The sequence below is a fragment of the Pogoniulus pusillus genome, chromosome 11 (genome assembly GCF_015220805.1).
Source record: "Pogoniulus pusillus isolate bPogPus1 chromosome 11, bPogPus1.pri, whole genome shotgun sequence".
Classification (NCBI taxonomy): Eukaryota; Metazoa; Chordata; class Aves; order Piciformes; family Lybiidae; genus Pogoniulus; species Pogoniulus pusillus.
Window position 1 is genome coordinate 8,276,320 of NC_087274.1, and position 6,044 is coordinate 8,282,363.

Consider the following 6,044-nt stretch of genomic DNA (forward strand, 5'->3'; position numbering starts at 1 on the left):
TCACTCCACCACCTGAAGACATTTGTTCCCAAAGCAGGGGGGAGGGCTTGTTCTCACCCCTCAGGAGCTCCTGCTTATGCTGGGCACTGCCGCCCCAGCCAGCCTTCTTGCAGAGGCAGTCAACTGCTGGAGGTGAGGAGCAGTAGACAGGGACTGAAAGCCTGCTGGAGGGGTGGGCTTAGGTGGGTCCCTGAGGAGAGCAAATCTGTAGCGAGGCCATTTGTCAGAGCTCTTAGTCTACGTGAAAATGCCACCAAAGAAACCCACTGCTCCACACCTCGACTGACATTACTGTTCTGGCACAAGCTCCCAGGGTGGAGTTTGCCCAAGTCATCAATTATCATGTTTGAGTTTGACGAGATAAAGAGCTAATATGTGATTTGTGCCAACCAAACCCAACTCAGCAAGCTCCATCCATCCTTCTCTGGAAGGGCAAGGTTTAATCTGACAGCACAGCTGCCAATGAGCTCTTAGTTAAGAATTGCATAAACCAAACTAATCTCTCAGCAGATCTTCCTGGTGCTTGTCAAGTGACCTCCCTTGCAAGTGGAAAAGGCCACTAGGATAGTTTGGCTGTTGCAGGGAGCCCAGCCCTCCATGCCCCTATCTGCTGTGATCGGCAACCTCAGTTTGCCAGGAAGATCACAGACTGGCACCTCTGATGGTTCATGTTGAAGAACCTTCTCTCCTCTCACCACCATTGAAGCTTTCCCACTCTTGCCTTCAACAGCAAAACCTCTGCCAGCTTTATAGCTTCTGCCCCTAAATCCCTGATGCAACTGTTGGCACCTCTGAGGAGATGGTGCTTTTCTGAATTCTGCTTACAGGTCACTGGAGCAGCAGAAGCTTTGCAAAATGCCACTCACTGGCAGAGCTTAAACCCCTGAGACACAATGCAGTAGTCCTGGTTTGGGTTGGAAACACTTTCCTTTAGTTCTTACAACAGCCAGGACCAGAGTGCAGGATCCATTTGCTCATTGACTGCTGTGTCTAAACCTTTAAGACACTTTTTCCACAGCAAACAATGGAGAAAGGTCCTCAAGCTCCATGGGGCACTATGTAATGTCACTGTGAAAACATGACCTGGATGAATTCTGCTGCCTGCACAGCAGCATCCAGCCAAGCCCAAAGGCTGCAAGAAAAAAATTGAAGGTTGTACTGGAGACATGAGTGCCACCAGGCCCAGTCGGACAGTCATGGGTTTGTGCTGACGATGAAAGAAGCAATCCAGCAAAGCCTGGAAAGTGCAGTGTGGAGTTTTAATGGGATTTTAATCACCAGTTTTAATGGGATTTGGTAGAGGTCCCACAGGGCATAGGAATCACATAATCATAGAAATGTTTAGGTTGGAAAAAGTCCTTGAGATCATCAAGTTCAACCATTAACCCAGTGCTGCCAGCTCACCACTCAACCATGTCCCAAAATGCCATGTCTACACATTTCTTTAATGCCTCCAGGGATGGTGATTCCACCACCTCCCTGGGCAGCCTGTTCCAATGCCTGACAGCTCTTTCAGTAAAGAAAATGGTCCCAATAGCCAATCTAAAACACACACCCCCCATCCCTGGTACAACTCAAGGCCATTTCCTCTCATCCTATCCCTAGCTACTGGGAGAAGAGATCAACATCCACCTCACTACACTCTCCTTTCAGGGAGTTGCAGAGAGCAAGAAGGTCTAAACAGACTAAATAATTCCACACCCTGTGTGGATGTGAGCTACCAGCTGTTACTCAATCCTAACAATGGCTCCAGGTCAGATAAAGCCCTTTTGTGCCTTACCAGGACCTTGACTGGCCAGTAGCAAACACTTAGAGAAAGCTTCTGTGAGTCAAATGAGGCATGGAGCCCAACAGCACATTAGAGACTCATGGGCTGATGTTTGTAGCAGCCACAGAAGGACCATCTACTAGGACCTCTCTCCATGCACAGTGCATGGCTCAGCCACACTCACATATTCTGTGTCACAAACCATCAGCAGACAAAAAGGGTTTAAAGTGGCAACGATGTCACCACACAGGGTTGCATCACCTTATTAATGTTTGAAGCACACTGTAAGAGAACTGGTCAGGGCTGCTCTTTTCGCCAAGCAGAGGTAGGGTAGATGCAGGTTTGGGTGCAGAGAGATGCCAGGTAGCCATGAGGTCAGGTCTTTGCCAGAGATGTGGGTGGGAGAGTGCTCTGTGTGCAGCCAGAAGTGAAGCAATGACTTGTCAGGAATGATTCCTCTAAGGTCAGCGTTTGTGAAAGCTGACAGCTTCAGAAACAGAAAACCAGAAGTCCTGTGAGCAGCCACAGGACAAGCAGCAGCAAGAACTGTGCAGGGGAGAGTTGTGCTGAAAAAAACAGCAGGGTGCAAATAGCAAAATGTCTGGAGCATAGTGCTAGGAACAGTGTGACTGGCAGTTAGAGCAGAAAAACAGAGACAGCACTTCTGAGTCCTCTCCCCAGCTCTAGGGAAGAAGGTAGGTTGGTGGCTGGAGTGAGGAGACTGAGGCACCCACGCAGTTCTCCAACACAGATCAACCTCAGGCTCCCCACTGTTCTTTCATGCCTCAGTTGATGCCCTGGCAGTGGTAACTCTTAATAGGTGTGCTGCAGGAATGGTGAGCTTTTGGGACAGCTTGAAAGAGTCTGTGAGGAGGAAGGTGTTTTAGAAATCACAATGGCTACTGTACTCCATGAAAGATGAACAAATTTCATCATGAAAGGGTCAGCTCAGCCCATGTGAAGACAGGCTACTGTAACCTCTGCTGCCTCTATGAGCAGTTTTTCTCCTGAAGAAGGAGCCACCAGGCCAGTTCAGAAGGAGTGTTCCTTCTGAAGGTGGAAAAAGCCTGGCATTGTGTCCAGCCTGTGTTTGAAGTGGGAGAAAACCAACTTTGAATAAGCTTTTTATGGGCCCCATGGCTCTGCTTGACCATAATGTCAGGTTGTAATTAGCAACAGATACCACTTCTGTCACTCCCGATGTTATCATCAGCCGTCTTGCGTTTCAAAGTGAGGAGAGGCATGTAAATTATGGGCAATTTGGTCTCGGAAATAGGCTTTATGTTTTGGGTTTTCTTTTTTCTGCAGGCTGATCAGGAAGCCTGGAGTTTGTTACTGAGATAGTGGTTGAGCTGGCAGAGAGGAGCAGGAGAAAAGCAAACAGTACAGAGCTGCTGAGCAGATCTCGGGAAGAAACGCATATGGGTCAGCTCCCTGGTGAAGGCAGAACTGAGTGTTAGCTCTCACAGGGACTACATAAGTTGAGAAAAGAGGAGAGCAGGTTTGGAGGAAGCCATTGTCCTGTGTCTGAGACAAGGAGGGCCCTGGAAGGCTTCATTCACACACTGACATGAGAGGCTGGAAGGGGAAGAGGATGGCTTACTCCTGGGCAACTAATGCAGTGTTGTTTCCTACTCAAATATTGCAAGTACTTTGGCTGATGAAGTGTTAGAATAAAGGAGACAATATTTTCCCTTTGTTAATAGAAAACTTTGCGTTCAACTAAAACACAGTTTTCAGAGCCATGGAAAGGCATTTCCCAAAACAGATTTGATTTTTGGTAAGAAAAAAGAACTTCCCAAACTCACATCATTTCCAGTTTTCACCAAAAGGAACTTTAACTTCTGTTAAAAAAAAAAATAGAGCAAAACCTTTTGCCTTTTGTTGTTGATGTTTTGGGTTTTTTTGTTGGGGGGAGTCTATTTTTTTGAAGCAAGTCCAGCAAATTCCCCACATCCCTTGGCACTGCTCTGCAGCCTAACAGATCCCACTGCCGGAGCACTGGGGTGAGTATTTGGTTTCATCTATTGCTGTACAAATTACCCAGAGTCTTGTTTCTGTCTTGCTTTGGCCTCCTGCAGAAGGGCTCACACTAGAGCTGCTCTTTGCAAGGGCTCCCCAGGAAATGGTCTAAAGCAGAATGTGGCCCCACATTGGCTCCATGGTGTAAAGTTCTCCCCTTTTATTTGTTGGAGGAATTCAAGCATCACTCTACTGCTCCAATCTTTCTATCTGCCACTGGCAAATAACACAGCCAAAAAGGTTATCTTCCTTCAAACAGAAATAGCTTATGTTTAGAAAAGAATTAAATTTTGTTCCCTTTAGAGTTGCAACCACATCCTCAAAGCTGTTAACCTGAATGTGAACTTCAGATAATAAAACTCCAACCTCACCCCTTCAGAAGAGCCAGCAGTCAACATCTACCTTGTGTACTCTCCTGCTATCTGCCCCATCGATTCCTTGATAGCACAGCTTGTTTTCTTTTTCAAGGGAAGACAGCTACTAAATCTATGCTCCTCATCCCTCTCTTTAGCACTCTTGGGCTTCTCCACAGCTGCAATGCTTTTCCATCGTCCCTGCTCTCAGTTAAATAAACATTATGACACATACTGATTGCTTTAACAAACTTTACTGTTCCACGTCCTCGGCAGAGCACGGTTATCTTTTTACAGGGAACATTCCTTTCCTGTTGCCATGCCTACTTCAGCGCCATCCAGCACGACATCCAAGTCTGCCGAACGATCCTGCAACTTCTAATGACTGCGTTTTGCTCATCTTGAAATAGCTGAGAAGGGGAGCGAGGCCAGGCCGCCAGCAGATGTGAGCTCTCATTGCTGCTCTGCCTGCAGCCTACCCTAGCTGAGGACCCAGCCATGTTGGAGAGTGTATGTTGCCTACTGAAAATGCCCTGGAGCTAAAAACAGGGGATGTAGGAAAAGGGAAAAGAGGGGTTTGCCTGCCAGCAGAGCTGGAGAAGCTCAGTTTTATCCTCCCCGCAAGGCTGCGTTTGCAGTTCTGTAATTTGCAACTAAATTGCAGAATGCAGAAATATTTCTGGCAAAGGCTATTTCACAACCATTCATCATCGTCCTGCACGACTTCCTCCACATGACAACCTGTGTTTTAAAACTCACACAGCAAGGGGAAACTGCCATTTGTTTTGGCCAAGCCAAAATAGTGCTTGGCCCTGAGATGTGGGGAGCCCTGGCTGCTCCCATGGATAAGCCCCAGCAGGCCAGCTCCTGCCAGGGCACAGGCACTTTGTGTTCCATACACACCACCCAGCAGCTTCAAGAAATGAGGATGTCTCCATTTCCCCTAAGCAGCTCATTTTTCACCTCTAACACAGGAGTGCCTATCGGCTGTGTGGTTGCACCACTCTGTCCATTCCCACAGGGAAACCTGGAGATTTCAATGGCAAACTCCTCTGAAGTCAGTGGTTTCACCTTTTTCCTTCTTGGTTTCACTTCCCCTTGTGCAAACATTTTCTGGTCGATAAAGGACAGGTTGGCTTCTTGAATACTTCAATTCTCAAAGGTCTGATTAATTCTGTCTAGTGGAAAGCCAGGTGCAAGAGCTCTGAAATGTATCTAGTGTGCTGGACAAAGCAGAGACCAGCAAAGCTGATGAGGATCTCTGGCAACTGACCAGTTGAAGAAGATGGTTTTTCCTCTAGGCATCAGCCAGAGTATTTTTGAGTCTGCAGGACATGTGTACATACTTCCCTTGTAGCTTTCCTTTTGAACACTCCTGCACCTTCTTGCACTGCAAACCCAAACTGTTTTCTTCTTGTTCAGTGACACACAGAATTGAATTAAGATTTCTTCTTTTAATCTTTCTGTTTAGGCTTTTTCATGACCATGTCACAATACATTGGACTCGTTGTGCATGAAGGGGAAGTAGAAGGTTTTAAGCAGAGGAAGACTTGAAAGGAAGCAGATAAATCCTAACTCCAGTCCCTTCTAGCCTGTATCTGCCAGCAGCCATGGTGCCAGCCGTGCAAGGGCTCAGGGCAGTTTGCAAGTGTTGGGGACAGGCCTCTTTCCTGGGACAGGCCAACACTCACCCCTTGATGAGGAATTTACCACCTTGTACCCATCTCTCTCTCTCCCACAAAGCTCTGTGCCCGGAGTTAAATCCATCCTATGATTCCAGGAACAATGGGAGGTATCCCAGGAATCCTAATGGCAATAAACTGGAGAGCCATATTGGGATAAACCTAGTATCTGGTGAAGAGATTTCTGCCTGTTCTTCTCCCAGATGGAGCTGAGCACGA